At 35.8% G+C, this 18,770-nt stretch overlaps 1 long non-coding RNA gene across 3 annotated transcripts in view; it reads left to right on the top strand.

Annotated features, from left to right (window-relative positions):
- LOC110359534 (uncharacterized) overlaps positions 1-17,450 on the top strand; it is a 255,312-nt gene extending 237,862 nt beyond the window's left edge. For 2 of the 3 annotated variants that reach the window (XR_010466201.1, XR_010466203.1), the window contains one exon: positions 14,374-17,450. This is a non-coding gene — a long non-coding RNA (uncharacterized LOC110359534). The remainder of the gene's footprint in view (positions 1-14,373) is intronic. The other variant, XR_010466202.1, reaches the window with a different exon arrangement.
- Positions 17,451-18,770: the final 1,320 nt, after the last annotated feature.

The following is an 18,770-nucleotide window of genomic DNA, read 5'->3' as shown; positions in this document are numbered from 1 at the left end:
CTTTCTATCATCTCAAAGGAACCTCCATGTTTGGAACAGTTATTTTATAACTTAATGGTATAAAGTCTAACTATGACCAAAAAAATGATTTGAAAACTACACTGAAATTAGGGTTTTTTTAGATTTTGAATATAAACTATTCTAGATAAATCTGAGCAGCTGGATTATATTTAGTCAGCTGTGTTCGTAGGTGCATGACTTCCTCTCAGCTTAAGCTCCAGTTAGGGACATTTTCTTTGAAGCTTCTGGGAGTCATGTTGAGTAGGAAAGAAGTAAAAGGTAAATCATTTGTTCTTGTCCCCCGTAGAGACACAAAAGTAAATAGTGTGTCATGTTTTTAAACCCAGTTTTCTAGCAGTGGGTTTTCTCTGCAACGTATATTTAATCCAAAGGAAATTTTGTCTTTTCTTAGCTGTATTTTTAAATCCCTAATTATTTTCCTAAAATGTTATTCTAGAATCATGGGCCTGATTTTTCCTCCAAGAGAACTACTCAGGAATCTCAGAAAAACTGCAGAATAACTATGGAATAATAACAGCAAAGTCAGCTCTTCCAAGACTGCATGTACTTTTAAAGACATGTTGAAGTACCTATTTAGGTTAGAGAAAACTGGTGAGGATGTGACTGCATTTCAGCTGAGAGTTTCTTTTAACGTTTTCTGCAACTTTTGTTGAAGGTCACGAAGATGGGGGTCTGGAGGTTTAAACTTCTTTGAAGTGCTCATATTTAGTCCAAAGTCAGAATAAATGTATGGTGAAATTATCAGTATTCCTCATAAATGATACTAAATAATAAGGTTTAATAAATATTCGCTGTAAATTTTTTTCTATAGTGTTACATAACATCATGAAAGAATAAATGGTGGTTTGTTGTGGAAAGTGGTTAACAGATGCTAAGCCTCAGCTATCCAGATACTACAATAATATGCAAGTAAAGCAATAAATACAAAATTTGGGCTCATTCTTTTGTCTAGATGAGCATTTTTCATGCTGCAAAGAGTAATGGTATTTTACTCTTTGCAGACCCCATCTGTGGATTTGCATTGTAGCCAGACATTTAATGTGTGTCTCAAAGAATAAAAGGTTTACATTTACATTTTCAGTTTTGAGAAGTCAGATTCTGGAACCCAAAGCTGAGTAGGAAGAAACTGACCCAACGTGTGTTTCCTCTCTGCCGCTTTAACACGGTGTTGCCAGACATACAAAACTCATCGTGGATTTGACTGTTGCTGCAGTGACTGCTAATTTCTTACTGTGTGTTATAGAACCATTGTACTCTGTTTGAATTCAAGCTTTTTCTTAGAGGCTTTTTCAAGATTCCTTATGAATCAAACTAAAGGGGAGGGTGTTTGACTTTTTTCCCACCATGTGCAGAATATTTTATTTTCTGTCAAGTCATGACTGCGTCCTTTTCTTGCTTACAAATGTTTACCACTAGAGAAGCCAAATAATTCAAAATAAATAATGTATTAGGCAATGCTTGGCTTGCTCTATTTGCCCTGTACATAAGAAGCTCTCACGCTGTTTATATTTCTTCAATGAAAAGTTCTGCATGAACCAGACTGAGCCAGTGAGTTACTCAGAAATTCGGAGTATTCATTATGTGTGACCTTATACTCAAGCTGTTGTAATGGGTCACCTGAGTCACATTGTTCCCCTTTTATTGTTTCAGTTTCATGATTGGATGCCATAAAATGTATATGTTGCTTTTCCAAAAATAAGTTTTGTTTGGGGACTCATTCTATTATCCACACACAGTAAAATCAGCTACTCCAACTGCAGTAGTGGGAGGCTGGACCTGCGCCAGGGACCCTGTCAGGGAGTCAAGACTCATTAGTTCAGGTGGAGAAATGCACTAATATCTAATCAGCTTGGAGCCTAAGTCTGGTTCTTGCGTGTCAGTTAAAGACCATGGAGAGTTGCCCAGCAAGGAATGACTTGAAAGTCATCAGCTCCATGTCACCAGGTCTCATCCCAGCAAACTGTTCCTCAGGGTGCCGGCAGCACAGCTACAGTCAGAACCTCACTGCCCCTGAGAATCCATGGGACTTGCACACATTTTCAAGATAGGGACATAGTGACTGCTATTCATACATGGGCGTGGCTGTTGCTTGAATTTGGCTGTTATAAGTGTTTCCTCATAAAAGGTAAACAAGGCATTATTTTCGTTTACTTGTGGTCCTAAATTCTGATCAGAAGTTTTCAGTAACATTCGCAAATGTATCATGAGTCAGAACAAACCCTGAGTTGAGCTATGACTTTTTTAAAGATATAGAGTGCATTTGGGAAATGTTAATCCGGATCATTCAGTTACCTAAGGGAAAACCCTTGCTTTTCTGTATTCAAGAAGAAACTGTGTATTCTTTGCTTAAAATCTGTTCAGCATAGAGTCTGTTTCTTATTCTTTATGTCAGACTTCCAAAGACTGCGCTCTTCCATGTCCTCTTACATTTATCACTCAGTCCGAACTTACAGCAGGAAACTGCAATTGATGAGACATTGACAAAAACTTTATTCCCTTCCAAAGTTAACAACAGTGAATTTTGCTTCATGCAGTAGCTCGGGCAATTAGAATTCTAAATGATTGCTAACTCTTAAAAGTGAATGCTAAACTTCAAATATGTAAGATGGCTACTGAAAAAGAAAAAAGAAAAGAAAATATAAGAGCTCTTCTACAGATTTCTTTTTAATCAGTACATTGTCAAAACATTTGGATAGTGTAAGAGTTTATAGTCTGGGTATTCTACTTCAGGAAAGAATCCATTTACACCTTCTTTAAAAGCGGCTTCTTACCTGACCTGGAATAAATCTCGTTTAGCTCCTTCCTTTCTCAACTGTGTATTGTCTTAATAGGCTGGACATGGATTCAAGAAACCCAATTTCTACTTCTGTCTCTTTCACCAGCCTTCAAGTTTCACTGAAATTATTGAAAACCAGAGAAAGATACGCTTTTTCTATTGACTATTCTTTTCTTGCAGACACAGGATATACTGGGTTGGATAGGATTTTGGAGAGAATCAATACAGTATTTTTATGATTGCAGATAATCTTCCCCTTCTGCCTCTACTCCGCCATTTGTCAAAAAAACACAATGATCAAGATGTCTGTTGTAAAATGTTCTGACATGTACGAACAAAGGGCAGTTACAAGAGTACTAAATTTTTTTATTACTTGTTTTATAAAGAAAGAGGTATCTAGAATAACTTACCTATAGAAAGATCTTATACAGTGCTTCTAGCCCTGATCATACTGAATCTTTCTGTATAAGTCTTAATATAACTGGGTTTCTTTTTTCTTTTTAATCGTGATTGTCCTATTTAGTTTTCTTTTAAGCTTATTTTTCTAATTATATAATCCCATGGTTCTTCCTCTGAATGCTATTTAATATTTAGTAATCTGTTTTTTTTCAGTCTGCATTCTTTAAAATTGTTTCTTAGCCATGGCTGAATCTTTTGTTCTTTGTCACATACATCTGATAGCTAGAAGAACATTGTTAAGTCTTGTCGTTGTCTGTGAAAAAACTATTACTTCGTTGTGACTTCAGGAAGTTTTATTCCTTTTGGAATACAGCTGTAATATTCCTTGTGGATGATACAATGAAGCAGGTATTTCCTTGTCTTACTCCTTTAAATCTATGTTGACATGTGATCTACATCTCCATTAGTCCTTCATATTTTGTATTTAAATAAAAGCTTTGTAATCATACTGTCCTTTGAAAATGAAATTTGTTACTAATTAGAAGTTAATCATTAAAAATGTTTGAGGAAGTAAACAACATTAGAATTGGTTTGTACAGTTGCATGCAATGGACCAATATTTTCCTTAAACTGAGTTGTAATCAATGACATAGCACCAACTTTAAAAGATGTAGAGTAAGTGCTAATACTAAGGATAAGAGAAAATGACATTATTCACAGGGTGAATTATACACAAGCTTTTCTGAACTTAACCAGGCAATCCAAAGACACTATAGAATAGTATATATTTGAAGAATCACTTTTATTTAAACTTTAAGTAGATTTTATAGATGATATAAAATCTGGAATAAATAGAAATTTTCCACTGTTTTTTGAGGCTAATCACTGAAAAATGCATTGTCCCTATAATTAACTTAAAATACATTAACAAATAAGTTGAATATATCCACATTTCAATTAAAAATTCAATTATTGAGTGGCAGCACTGATTATATTATTAAGTTCTAATAACTTAAACCTTGCACAACATACTCAGTCACACCAACTGAAATGCATGAAAATAATTTGGAATATTTACAGGCACTTAAAAAAAAAAAAAAAATACTTAGTCCTGGAAATCTTACAGGTTTATGGAAAGTCTAGGAAATTATACAAATTGCCCATAGAGTAGGCTGGCTCTGATGGACACTAATAATAGAAGAATCCATTAATATGAAATCAGATTTTCAACTGAATCAGCTGAGTCAAATTATCTTTATGAACTGCAGTTGGACAGGAAGTATTATTGTTCTTTAAAAGATTATTTTGTGTTATTTTTTGCAAAATTTCTTTTTTTTTTTTTTTTAATTGCCCAAAAAATTTTTGAACCAGAACACTGATTCAATGCTAAACCTGCAAGACGGGTAGGGTTGGTCCGTGAAGTACATGAATAGACTGTAACATTCTTTAGGTTCCTAAAATTCAGGAAGTAATAGTAATTTGAAATCTTTGTCTTTCTGTTGTATTCTTCTATCATCACCTCTAATTGAACTTTTCATAGCTGTCCACATGACATTCAAGGAGTTGTTAAAAATTCCCACAGAACTGTAAATCTACAAATGAAAAATAACTAAATATTGTACATTCTTGGGTGACTACTACTATATAATTGCAAAGTATTTATTTGCTTGGTCTCATCATGCCTTTTCCACAAAGATGCAGAATGCCAGGTCTGAAGAAGGTCATACGGTCTCAAATGTTGGCTGCCTGGCATAGTAGAAATTTCATTCTTTATAATCTGACCTCTAAAATATAATGTATCTTTAAATAAAACCTTCATGTAACCTTTTATACCTGGGTTAGCAACACTTCCTTTTGACGTGTTCTGTACTTTCATGGCTGCAAGGATTCAAATTGTTCTTTTTAAGCTTTGGGGACAGGAATTATATAGGACTTTTTTGTTATTGCATTTCTTGGCACTTGGGAAAATGTGTGGAGACTTCAGAAAAGTGTGTCCTGCGGGACTGAACTTACTAAAGAGCAGCAAGTCACTTACTAGAAAATGTCTGCTAGTCCCTGAGGATCTTTTCCTATTACCTACCTCTAAATGAATGACTAACATAATGGATTAGTCTTTTCACCCTTGATACATGACTAGAAGACAAAATGAACTAGCAGGAACATATTTTGATTTCATTGGCGTCCTTCCCCATCTCCCCTGTTGAATTTCCAAATGCTTTTGGTACTCACCAGAATCCAGATGGAGAATTCTCTGACTCGTGAGAGGCTAACACTGTTGTTCTGATTCTCTTTTTGCTTGACCTCCATGTGTCGCCTGCATAATTCTACCTTTCCCCAGCATCAAATCTGTGACAAGATCAAAAATGGATCTAGTCAGGTAGCAGAGGTGTTCACAGATCAAAAGTACAACTAGGATTTTAGCAAGAAAATTCAAAGCAAAAATTCTAAACATGTATATGCATAAATGAAGATAAATGTATTGGGTTGTCTTAGGGTTTATGCCATAAGCCTGGATATATTGATCCTTGTGAGGCTCCTTTATCCTGACTTTGAAAAACGGACCATGCAAGCAATGTGTGTGGAGGTTGTATTTCAGAGAGCCCATTTTTAGAAGATACAACTTGCAAGGATGCATCTGAATATATACAATGTTTTTATTTGCATGTTACATTTAAAGCTATTAGTTACCATTCAAAGGTTTGGATTTTGACTCTATTATGATCTCAGAGACTTAGATATGGTTAATTACACTTAATTAAAGTTATAAAATGGCAATAGATGTATTTAAAATTATATACAGATTCCAGTTCAGTATTGTGTTCCTGATGAGATTTGCTTGGCACAGAAACTGGGAATTTAAAGTAGTTTGGGTAGCTGAATGCTCTGATCTCATCTGTATTGCCTGTAGTGCAGGTTAGAGTGACTTGCAACATTTTGTAGCATCTTCTCTGTAGTCAGTTCTGAAGTAACATCTCAGAAGCTTTTTTCATAACAACTTATATACTGAGCCAAGTCTGATGGAAACCTGTTATGGTCGATTCTGTATCAAGTGAGCATTTTGACCAGCCACAGAATTGTCAGCTACCCACATCTAACTGCATTTTTTTGAGCTCAAATTAGCTAACACAAGATTTGATAGGTTACACAAGGGTACTCCACTTCCTCAGAAATTGGCTGGTTGCAAGAACAGCCTATGAGCCTTTTGAAACCTTTAGAGAAGCTTCCTGAAAGACCGGCTATAGACATAGAAGAGCAAAAGCATTATTTTCTGTCTCACTGTGTTGTAAGTGGATGCTGGCTATGTCCACCTCTTTCTCCATGCCATACCTGACAAAATGGGCCCTATTAGTGACTGACCTTCTCCATCCTGAAGCAGGTTTCTAAGATATTAGGCTGCTGGTGCAATATTTTCTGTTACCTTTCCACGAAAAACAGTTCAGCTCATCAGGTTCACTCTGTCAGGTGCCACTAATATTTTCCACAGCTTTGTCTGTCCTTCAAAGAAAGAACCGTCTGTCCCAGTTAATTTTCAAACACTCTGATCCTTCTAGTTCTTTGCTCATTGCTTGCAGCAGGGGCTCTGTCTGTTTCTGCTCCTTTTCTGAAAGTATAAACCAATGATTATATTAATTACTCCATTTCTCAAAGCTGTGGAAACTACCAAGTTTGTAATGCATCACAATCTTTTTCTCACCCCAGTGTGGCACTGGTAGGAGTCAAATATGCTATAATGAATAAGTGCCTTCACAGACAAGAATCTGCTTCACCAGGAGCTATATACCAAGCACAGTGTTGTTCTTTCTCTTATATATGCAACTTTTTAACAGAAAACTAAATTATAAAGTTGATAAAATTGCTCAATGCAACAGTACATGTCTGCTTTTAAAAGAAAGAAAATGCCACTGGGAATTTTGGTAATGAATAGTTTCTATGTGAATTGCCTGCTTCTTAATTAATTGGTATGTAAACTGTATGATAATCCACATGAAAAGCCATAGCATATGCTGTGAAACTGTCTTTTGCAGCCTCTAAACAAAGTCTGCAGGGAAATGTATTGGAGGTTAGCTGAAAAGTGTATTCTAGGCATTAAACAAACACTCTGCAATTAGAGGTTCAGAGGTTGGCTTTAAAAAGACACCAACCAGGTGGTCTGACATTCAGACTGTACAATAGAAAGAAACACAGATGCCATTTTTAGAAACAAATCATAGTCCGATAGTTGCAGGGAAACTTTATGCTGTGTTATTGTTCTGCAGAGATAAGTAAACTGTGAACTAAATAAATTGCAGCTAGTGCAAGCTCTTCTTCACAAAGAGGGAACAAAGAGAAGATCAAAAGGCACGGGTTTCTGCAAGACTGGAACAACTGAAATTGTTCTCTTTCTTCTCACACTATCAGCTTTGCTTCATGCGGCACTGAGCAAGATCTGGGCAGTGCTTTCTGGGGAGAGTGTCTCTTTTGAGACACTGCTCTCATTGTCAAATACTGGAGTTTGCTGGTCTTTAAAATGACTACAAAAACTAACAGAAGCCTTGAATGTACACATGCATACATTCCTATAGCATATGCTGGTAATTACAAAATAATAGTATAAAACAGAGAGGGACAGCACTGAAACAATATAGCTTTTGTTTTCACCTGAAATTGCTTTTCTTTCCTGTTGATTCTCCCCCCACCAAAAGTCATGTTAACAGCACTAAAATTACCCTTTTTTCTAAGAAAAACAGAACGCAAGAAAATCACAAGTCTTCTAGTCCTTTTATCCAGTTATTTTGAGATACTTTAAACCTAATTGTTGCTTTACCATGATTCATTTTATTGCAAACTGACAGATACTATTGTAGTTAAACGTCCAGGGTACCAGAATATCTATGTAATTTAATCTCCTTGCAAGCAGAGCACCTCCTTGTGACTTCTAAACTAAACAACTTCTAAACAACTCTGTCCTTAGAAGAGAACAGGCACATAGAGCTGTCTCGCTGCGGTTTTATTAAATAGCATAGCTGACTTCCGTAATGGAAATTCTGAATTTAAAAGTGTTGACTTTTTGTTTAAAACTATTAAATATTTCAGAATGGAACTTACTGGTTGGGTGCTTGAGTTTTTTGTCTTGAAAAAGCAGGGTTTCCGGAGGTGAGCACTGTTCATGAAAACCTCATCTTGTTGGGAACCTGGTGTGTTTCTGTTTCATGTCTTCTCCTTGCATATATCCTAACACCATGAGATCCTGGTAAGAGACTGAGGATCCTACTGGGAATTCTACTTCTAGTTTAAGAACATAACAGAAAACAAAATCATTTTTTTTTGCAAGTCACTGTACTTTCTTTCAGTCTGTTTTCCATAGGTACATAAAAGAAGTGTCAGTAGATGAGTTTATTGTGCTAGAGAGCTGGAACTGCCACGTAGTAAAACTCTGTGACTTGTATGAATATTATACACTTTGAGTACCAAGTCAAAAAGTGTAATTTATTCAAGTCTGCAGAGATATTGAAGGGATCAGTACAGGCCAGTAAAGGGCAGCACTTGTATTATCAACATATTGTTTTAAAGACTTGACTATGGTCAGTAGGAATCATAATTGATAATATATCTGACAATTGTACATTTATTTATGTGTTTAACTATGATTATAAGGGCATCTTTCATTATATTGAAAGAACCTGAACACCTGATTTTGCTGATAGACTTTGAATGGGATTTTCAAATGTGCTTATGTAGCATTTATCTGCATGTTTAACTGCCTAATACTTTTAAAAATTTAGCCTTTAATGTGTAGCTTCAGTGTGCTTAGCAAATCTCTACCAAAAAAATCTATCTTCTCCCTGTAAAAAAGAAAGGGAAGAGCCATCCCAGTCTTTTCTACTATCTCTTCCCAGTAGTTCCTCCTTTTAACATGTGTGTCTTCAAATAATATAAATTATTTCAAGTATTTAAAAGATAACAGGTTGCTGTACTAAACAGTATCACAAGTTTTGACTATGGTGTTCTGTGGAATCAGCACATAATTGTGTAGGTGTGGGCATAGCTTTTATTAAATTCAGTATTAAAGGCAGAGGGGAAAGATTTTACTCCAGGCTGAGATACTCAGTTTCAAGAAATAGGGCATTTCTTTAAGCATCTTGAATTCTTCTTGCTCTTTCACTAGATACCATAGAGCATGTTTGACTGAAGCAATACAAGCAGCAAGCTGCAGAGTGACTTGTCAAAATAGAGGGACTGCTGAACTGCTTCAGAGCGTTGTCCCATTAGACCATTACAACCACTGAAGTGGATCAAGTAGTTACATAAAACAGTAGAACTAATGGAGTGATTTCATTTGTACTAGAGCAAGTCCACCACTGTATGCGCTTTGACTGACTCTTAAATATCTGGGTGCCCTTATAGAATAAGACATTTTCTAGCCCTAAAGAAGTCAAGTGCATCTCTCTTCCCTGCCCGCCCCGCATTTTATTATGCAGGTTAATTCTTTTATCTTATGCTTAATTTTATCTTTTGAGCAACTGGAAAGATACCTGTTTCTAAATTCGTTCAGTTCTAGTGAGTGGGGAAGAGACAGTTGCAAAGGCAGCCTGAGAGATTGTATTTTCACTTTCCAGAAATAGGCATGTGGCTGGCACTCAAGGCAGAATTCTGTGTATATTTGAAACAAGTAGCACATTGGACCTTTGCAGAACGATAAGCAGGTGGCAGAAGGACATCCACTGTCTATCCAAAGTGATATAGGAAGGGAGACCAATGGACACATACTGGAAAATTATAAATTGCAATAGAATACTTTTTTTTTTTTTATTATAGTGGTGGTCAAATATTGGAAAATGAGCTGACAAAGGTGGTAGAGTCTCTGTCCTGGGATATATTCAGAGCTCGACTGTACATGGCCCTGAGGAACCTGAACTAACTGGACCTGCCTCAGGCAAGGAGATTGGACTAGAGACCTCCAGGGGTTCCTGGTAACCTGGGTGGTTCAGGGACAACTGTTCCGCTGCATGCAAACCCTCTGGGCCACTTGCTGAAATCAGGCTGAATATTCTACTGGCTCTAGAGAGGAATAAAGGAGATGGAGTTGGCAGTGATGTAAAACTTATCTTAGAACTTCTGGGCCTGAATTTTGGGCTTTGATGTATTATAAAATATTCTCTTGGATTTGTCATTTACTGAGACAGATTCCAGTGATTAAACCCTAAACACTCTGACATATTATAAAAACGTAGCAGATGGGCTGATTTTCTCCAGACACCAACAAGAGTAAGGGGATTTCTGCAATCTAAGTATATCCTTGGAGTTTTGTTTGTTTTTGACAAGGTCAGCCATGTGGTCTCCATTGCCAGGCTCTGCAACTGATACAGGTTATAGTGGTTATCAGGCACAAGAAAATCTGACTCCTACAATGATCTTTAGCTCTTGAGCTAAAAAATAAAGTGAAAAAAACACCAGTCCCTGATTCCAGAGGGCAATAGTTATATCCAATTTACAGGAGCAGTGAAAAGTGATTTTTCTTTTCTGGAAGTCCTGTCTGGAATGCCCTCCAGCAGTCCAAGCTCTGGACTCTGAGATCACCACCCTGTGCTTTCCCTCTAGAGGGATGATGCCAGCTACTCTGTGTCACTATAGTCACATTGTATAAATCACCTATATGCTTTCCAGGTGGAAGTCTGCAATGCTAATCATTTGTAAGAATTGTGAGTCTATGAATATTTAGAGCCTGATAATATTTTCATTTAAGATACTTGAGATGTTGGTCATTGGAGCAGATCTGGGTTCTTAAAGGGGGCATGGTCAGGCTTCAGCGACCTGGAACTTACCTTATACAGGCAAATTCTCAGTCCTAGCCCTGAACCTGAGGATGCTGATGGCAGATTGCTCTTCCTGGTTATCATTCTGCTGGGAACTAGTTTTTCTGGGTGTTTTATGAACAGTGGTTGGACTTGTAAGGGGATAGTGATATGGGTGACATTAAAAATTATTTTTCCTTATGGGATGTTTCTGATGCATACAAGTATTCTCCAGTTTTTAAGGTGAGACAATATTAGAGGAATACCTATATATAAGGAAATTTAAATTGTGGGGTTTTAGTATCCAGAATCCAAGATGATAACAGAACAATGTTTATTACTGAGAAAAATAGTGTGTATTTTCCATACCGATTTTTATGTGAGTCAATGTAGTTTTGTATATTTGTACATGTTTTCATTATGTATGTGTATATATATATATATACACATGCACACATATGTATGTGCATATATGTATTCTATATGTTTATATAATAGGCAAATATTCTCTCTGTTATTATGTCTTTTAATTACATTCTTGTTTTTTTAGCATTAGTAGGTTTGGTTGTTCTTTCTGAATGAACTGTTGGAAAAGTGATGGGGTTTGTGCTGTTGAGGAGCGTTGTTACTTTATTCTGTAATATTAAATACTTTTTGAGACATAAGCTATTTTTTATCCCAGGTTTTCAGGAAATCAAGCTGTAGATGGATGACTTTGCTTTTGGTTGTTATAAAAATTTCTGTGCTACAGTCTTTGAATGTTAACACATAAATATTAAGGGCAGAATTTTTATTCATTTCTAAGCCATGTAAAGTGTTTGTGAAAAAATACAGTAAACATTCTTGGAAGCAAAGCTTGTTGAAATCTCGTTACAATGAAAAATGTAACTTTTTCCTGGGAAAGTTTACCTAATATATATGTATATATATATACCCTGCTGTTTTGAAGCTTAATTTGGACCATAAACCTGGTTCTGAATTTTTATATTGAAATTCAGAGGAACGCTTACTGAATAGCAGGCTTATTCATGTCTAACAGCATGCACTGAAAAAAGGCTTTATTCACCTGCTTCCATTCCAAATGCACTGCAGAAAAAGTTTGCCTCCAAGTTGTGCATGTAGATATCTGTACAGTTGACAAACACTTCGGAAAACAACATTAATTAGCTGAAATTTAAGAGGCACTCGCTTCTGTCCTTAAACTCTTTGGCCTGGAACAAATGTCATTAGAAATCACTCAGAGGAGTTTGTGTGAACACAGTTACTGTACTGTGCAAACCTGTTTCAACATCAATCATTTAAAAGATTGGCACAAATTTAATTCCTATTGAGCTGCTCTTGTGTTAGTGACCAGATCATAAAGTGATTTTAAAAAGCACAACTGCTGATGAATATGCATTTTTAAAAGCTTCCAGCTAGTGTTGAACACATTAAGAACTACAGCTAGTCTTTTTTACCACAAGGCTAACTTCCAGGGATGATATTCCTTGGCACGGTGTAAGCTGCACATAACCCAGAGGAGAGTAGAATTCTTAAAATCAGTTGTTTCTTCTTTGTATTTAAGTATATTAGTGATGTTGATTAGATGTCGAATCTTGGAGAGTTTGTTCTTTAATGCTATGAAGTTGACAACTTCTCTAGCAGAGAGTGGCATTTCAGGTTATTCCATATTTTTAGAGAAGGAAAGCAGAAGAAAAAATTGTAACCTTTTTAAAAATAAATTTTAATAACATTTAATAACACCTGCTGTGCTGATCTCTGCTGACCCCTTCTGACAGGGGAGAATGCACTTAGGTTACAAAAAAAGGATTTAGAACATTAAATAATTTAGGTGGGCAAGTTTACTATTCTAAAAAGAGCCAACTTCTGCACTTTCTCCCTAAAAGAAACCAAAGCAACAAATCTTTTAGGATAACTGAAAGTAATAGTAAAAGCTAATGAAGATAAGTTTCTTACTAGAAGGTAGCAAGGCTTTTCCTTGTTACTGTGCACTGGCAAGGCTTTACCAACTTGGATACTGCATTGCCAGTTTTGGACCATCCAAGAAGCTGATTTGGCAATGGAATACAGTGAATCATCAATTCAAGGCTCTCTCATCAGCATAAGGAGATTCCTTCAAGTGCCTAAATACTCAGAGATGTCCTTCACTATGCACATCGAAGTAGTGGTTTGTATTTAGGTTCACGTTAAGGGCTTGATGATCTTACTCCCCTCTCAGGCAACTGGATTATTTTTCCTGTGAACTGTAGTAGGCTTTTTCTCTGTATCCATGAAACAGCTAAATTGGACTGAGGAGAATGCTGAGTGAGGCTAAATGATGTAGAAATTGACTGTTGTATTTTGCACTTTCTTTATAACTTAGTATGTTACGTTGGTAAGCCAGTAGACTAAGACCACTCCAAAATTTCTGTCTCATGAAATCATATTGATTTACATACCAACTGTCTCTGTCAGAGCACAGTAGTTATGTGTTTACCAATGTGATAATCTAATTCTTCAGGCTGAAAAGTATTTTTTTTCATTTTTACATGCTGTGGTTGCTTTTCGTCCAAATATGTGAAAATAAGTGACTAAATGGAAAACAAAACTACCCAGAGATAATAGTCTTTAGACAGCACATCATAGCTTAAGCAGTGAGTTAACTTCTTGAATCATTTAACACAGATCTGATATATGAAGTTTTTGTTCCTTTTTTTTATTTCAAACACAAAAAGTAGGAATACAGACTTGGAAGTTGTGTATGTCTTAGCTCACAGCTGCAGATGGTTTGTAACTAATTTTAGGCTGCATTTTCCATTCAGATTAACAGTTTCTAATGTTAGAATCTTCATGATACATGAAGAGTTGTCTTGAGAAGCAAAAGTTATTTATAAAGATGTCAGTCTGCTTTGGATGGAAAACTGCAAATGCATTGTCTTCTCTCCCCACTGATACCAACATGCAATGAAATAAGATGTTGTAATACTGATGCCTCCAATCTGTGTGTCATTGAACACCTGTTTTTTACATGGTCTATTTGAAGATTAATTGCCTATTTTGCAGCAAAAGCTTCTTGTTGGGAAAACTCAGTTATGAACACTGCATTTCTAGATCATTACCCTTTGTGTAACAACATATACAACACAATGATTATTGAGTAATCACATTTAAATACTGCCATTTCCAAGTAAGGGGGAAAAAAAACCCACAAGTATTCTGTATTCGCTGTCATGGCTGTAGTTGACTGCTAAGGAAGTTCTTTGCTTTTAATCTACCCCAGTTAGAGCTGAGGTACAAATTTTAAGAAAGATGTTATGTAAGCTAAACACAAAGATCATTAACAACTCCAGAACGTTTTACCCCCAAAATACCAACATATTGAGGTAAAAACAGACAAATGACAGTTTTATTTTTTGCGTTTTGCAGATGCAGCATATGTGTAAGTGATATCTTGGTTGAAGTACTCTTCATCACTCAAAAGATATTTCAGTGCCAAGTCTGAGAAGATGATGGAACTGAGAAAAAGAACTAAGATACGTTTCATCAGAAAAATATTTGAAAACTTCAGAGCTTACAAATCAAATGCAATTATTTTTGTGGCACTGTCCTCTAAACTTTTTCCAATAGGAAAAGTCTTGCAGCCCCAAGCAACTCCACAATCAACAGATGTCTGTGCATGTACAAAAACCATAACCTATGAGCCACCATGCTGGGAACTGTACAGCTTTGCAAAGAGCAGCATTGAATAGGGGGAGAGCACATGAAGCATTTTTATTTGTGTACACCTAATGGAAACTTTCATTTGGTTTTGTATTTAGGCCAAGCACAAGAGATTAAAACCTGTCTTACCTACAGTGTACTACATTAGTTTGATCACTGTGCCGGAAATGACCAATTTTTATTTTATTATATTACTCCTGTAAGTTGGCTGCCAATACAACAATGTTAATTTTTTTCCAAATGTTCTGCTCAAATTTGTGTAATATCTGTATATATGTATATGCATATATTTACCAGCTTACGAATATTTTATAAATGTGAATCAAACTTCATTCTTTTTTTAATTTAAATGTTTTAAGAGCATTGATTGTAGAGCTGCCTAACATGAATGATAACATGTATGAAGGTTTCGGCTAGCTTCTCTGTTTACAAAGTACTACAAAGTAAATGCAAGTGACCTACATACCATAACAAAACATCAGTGTAACTACAAAATTGTACAATGAGGAAAAGAAGAAATCTAATATGGATTTTTGAAGCCAGAAGGTACTTACAAAACTGAGGCTTTTCATGCTTTAGGTGTTAAAGAGGTACATCTGCTTTTGAATGGGCCTGTCCATAATAAGTGGAGTTGGAGTGACTGAATATCCACTAGATCATCTTGGTTATTTTTGTGATTTGAGTGTTTATAAGAATAGGAGCATTCTAAGCTTAGAGCTTTGAATATTGGCAAAGCAAATGTGGATTTGCATGTGTTAAGATTTATGCTGGTTTTGAAAAATTACATATGTAACAAATCTTTGCCTGCTGGAATGTGCCTTGGGGTGTTGGAATTCTCACTGTTTCTAGGTGGTACATGGTTTCTTGGCTGAAACAAGAAACTGACATTAGTTTTCTCTGTTGTAATGGACACAAAAGTTTCCTTTGTGTCAAAAACCAAACTCAAGGGATATAGTATACTAGGTATCAACTGAATGCAGCAGACCGTCCAGGATTACTTAATGGAATAGACCACAATGACCTTTGTGCTTCTGGAAAATAGAAGGAAATGGGTGAAGACACAACTTGCTAACGATGTATATCTGTCTGCAAGAATTGTTGTTTGGATTATATGTTCCCTCTTCATTTTTGGAAACAAAAAAAGGATGTTGAAACCAGTTGATATCTGCTCTCAAATCCCTGTATTCTTCTCTTCTGGGTGTTTTCTTCTGAAAATGTGGTGAGTCTTAGAAAGTATTGTCTTTTCTAATATATTGTAAGCATTTTCAGTAGTGCAAATGGCTCTGATCCAAGGAACAAAATGGTGAAAAGAACTGGTGCTCACTTCTTCGGTAGTTAATGACTGAAACTAGTTTTTTTTCTAAAATACTGAGTTCATCAATTGAACTGGCTTATATAGATGTATAGCAAGATGCCCAAACATACATATAAAGGATGTTAAATTTTTGATCTCTAGTCTTATTAGTTACAACTGTTTGGCGAAGGACAATACTTATCATTGCTTCTTTGAGGTCTAGATATTGATTTCAGGTGTCCTGCATTTGCATACTGTTTGTTGTTTCATTAGATATTTTCCAAAATGTTTTAACTGCACAAAACCTTTCTCATGGTACTCTAAAAGGAAAAACAGAATAGAAGATTTTTAGGACAGGTAAATTATTCTTGTAATGCAAAATGAGAGCTACGCTATCATTAGCAGCATTAACACCTTGAGTTTTTCAGAAAAGGGTTGAATCTGCTGAAAATGAAAATGGAAAAGATAAGCTTCACTGATTGCTACAAAGAGCCCTGCAGACAGTGTCAGACAATACTTCTGTGCTAGCTAGTTGTTTGATTCTGAGTCATTCATTTCTTTTCTCTGTGGAGGTAAACTTGACAGCTCAGCTGTTCTTATTAGCAGGGCAAAAGGCTCTGAAAAATCTATAACCATACGCAATTATCTTCTGTCCTTGCGCATCTCTTGCTCTAGTTTAACTTTTTGATAGAACTTATTTTTCCTAGTCTAACCTGTTTTATGCTCAAGTTCCATAGTTCATTTGAACAAAATAGCCTAAAGTTTAAATGTGGTTTATTTTATCAATTGTTACATTAATTAGCACTACTAACTTATTTCTGTTCATCGAAAACATTCCTTCTAATAAAAGCTAATTTTAGGATATGCTTTTCACTACCTCTAAAGGTTGTTTTCTTAATCCATTTGTTCCAATATTTTGCTAAATTCCACCTAAGTAAGTTATGGTTAGTGGTTATCTTGAAAACGTGTATATATACACAAATAAGTCTTAATTATACATCTCAGTTGTTCTTAAAAGCAGGAAAGGAAGACAAATATTATTTGCAATGTACGCAGGATACTAAAAATATTGCGCTCTGTTTGGACACAACAGGGGATGGGGATTCTAAAATGCAAGGCCTTTCACAAAGTGCCTGACATCAGTTCTGTATTAGATGTGATGTATCCAGCTCAAACTGCAAAAATGTTTTGCCAAACTTCATGCATCAATATATGAAGAACTGAAGTCAAGTACTTGTGCTGAGTCACAGCTGACTTGGACCTTTTAAAAAATAAATATGTAACAGTTATTGGCAGAAAAAGTTTGGGGTTTTTTTTGGTTGGCTTTTTTTTTGGCAGTCGTAGTTTTGTTTGTTTGTATGTTTTCCCAAATGTGCCTGCCAGATCTGTAACTAGATATGACATTTTTTTTCAAGCAGCACTGTACACAATAGAGAATGTTACCTATTATAATGTTGTTTTTGCTTACATAGACTTGGCTATATGATGAGTAAGTTGTTGTGTGTTTTTTTTTAACTGAGATACAAGAGAGACTTGTGAAACAAACACCTCATCGTTCCACGTTATTTTTATTCTAAGATAGTAGGAATCTTGTCTAAGATCAGTAAATGTAATATGGCATTAAAAATTTGTGTATACATATATGCAACTCATTGACTACAACCGCATTACCTTTTAATTATGCAAGGGTAACAGCATGTAGTCAGCTTTTAATTCTTCAGTGTCTTCTCTTGAATTAACCCTCAGGTTATCAATGGGAGGCTATAACAAGAGAACATGAAAAGCTTTAGAGCTTGTGTTTTCCTTCAGGTGACATATCATGGCTGAGGACAGAAAGACTAAACAGCTGTGTTGGGTTTTTTGAATGTTTTGAGGCCCATGGAATTCATACTTCAGAACCACAGTAACTGCTGTAACCTCTTTCTTTTGGCTTAATACCTTTGTGTCTAGATAATCTGAGACCTGGCTTGTGAGTACCTTAAGAATCCGTAGCTAATTTTACAGTTACCTTTCACCCACCCGTTTCCTCAAAATGCCAAAAACCCAAGGAGCTGCTGGTGCTGTGTGTCCTGTTCCTTGCTTAATAGATTGTGACTTATTATTATTTTTTTTAACTTCACCTGTTTTGGTGTGAATCCTAATTTGTGTTCTTCAGAGAACGAACCAAAAACCCTTCAACAATTGCTAAAACTTTGTTGCTTCACACACAAAGCCAATGTCAGCAACTTTTTCAGAGGCAGCAGGTGCCTTAATATAATGAGGCACTTGGTTCATGCTTCTGCTTTAAGTGACATTGAGTTGCTGCGATATTGGCAAACCTGTCCAGTAAGTACTCAGCTTGTCTTCCTCTGGTTCTAGTTCACTTCACTTATGCCGAGTCCTCTATTTTCTGTTGCCATTTGAGAATTTCCTATTCAATGAAAACCTCCTTTTGAGACTAATTAAAACCAAACTAGAGATTTTATTTGAAGCGAAAGAACTACAAAGAATTGCGCTGTCTCATTAGTAATAAAGAAATGTCTGCCTTGCCTACTGAGTTTTTTTGCACCTAATCTTAGTGTAGTTGTAATATTTAACAGCCACATATATTGAAGATTGCTTTATTGTTATTCTCTATACTGCTTTTTTTTGCATGCATTATTCCATACCCATAATTACTAGTGTTCTAGTAAGGTAATGAACAAGTGCCTGACAATTACAAGTCTGAAATGAACCCTTTTTCATTTCTTACACTAACTTAATATACATCAGTAGAGCATCATACAAATTATTTTATAGTCACATTCTGAGTTCTTGTTGGTGCCTTATA

The sequence above is a fragment of the Columba livia genome, chromosome 14, assembly GCF_036013475.1.
Source record: "Columba livia isolate bColLiv1 breed racing homer chromosome 14, bColLiv1.pat.W.v2, whole genome shotgun sequence".
Taxonomy (NCBI): domain Eukaryota; kingdom Metazoa; phylum Chordata; class Aves; order Columbiformes; family Columbidae; genus Columba; species Columba livia.
Note: the sequence above shows the minus strand (reverse complement) of the source record. Positions and strands in the feature narration are given on the sequence as shown.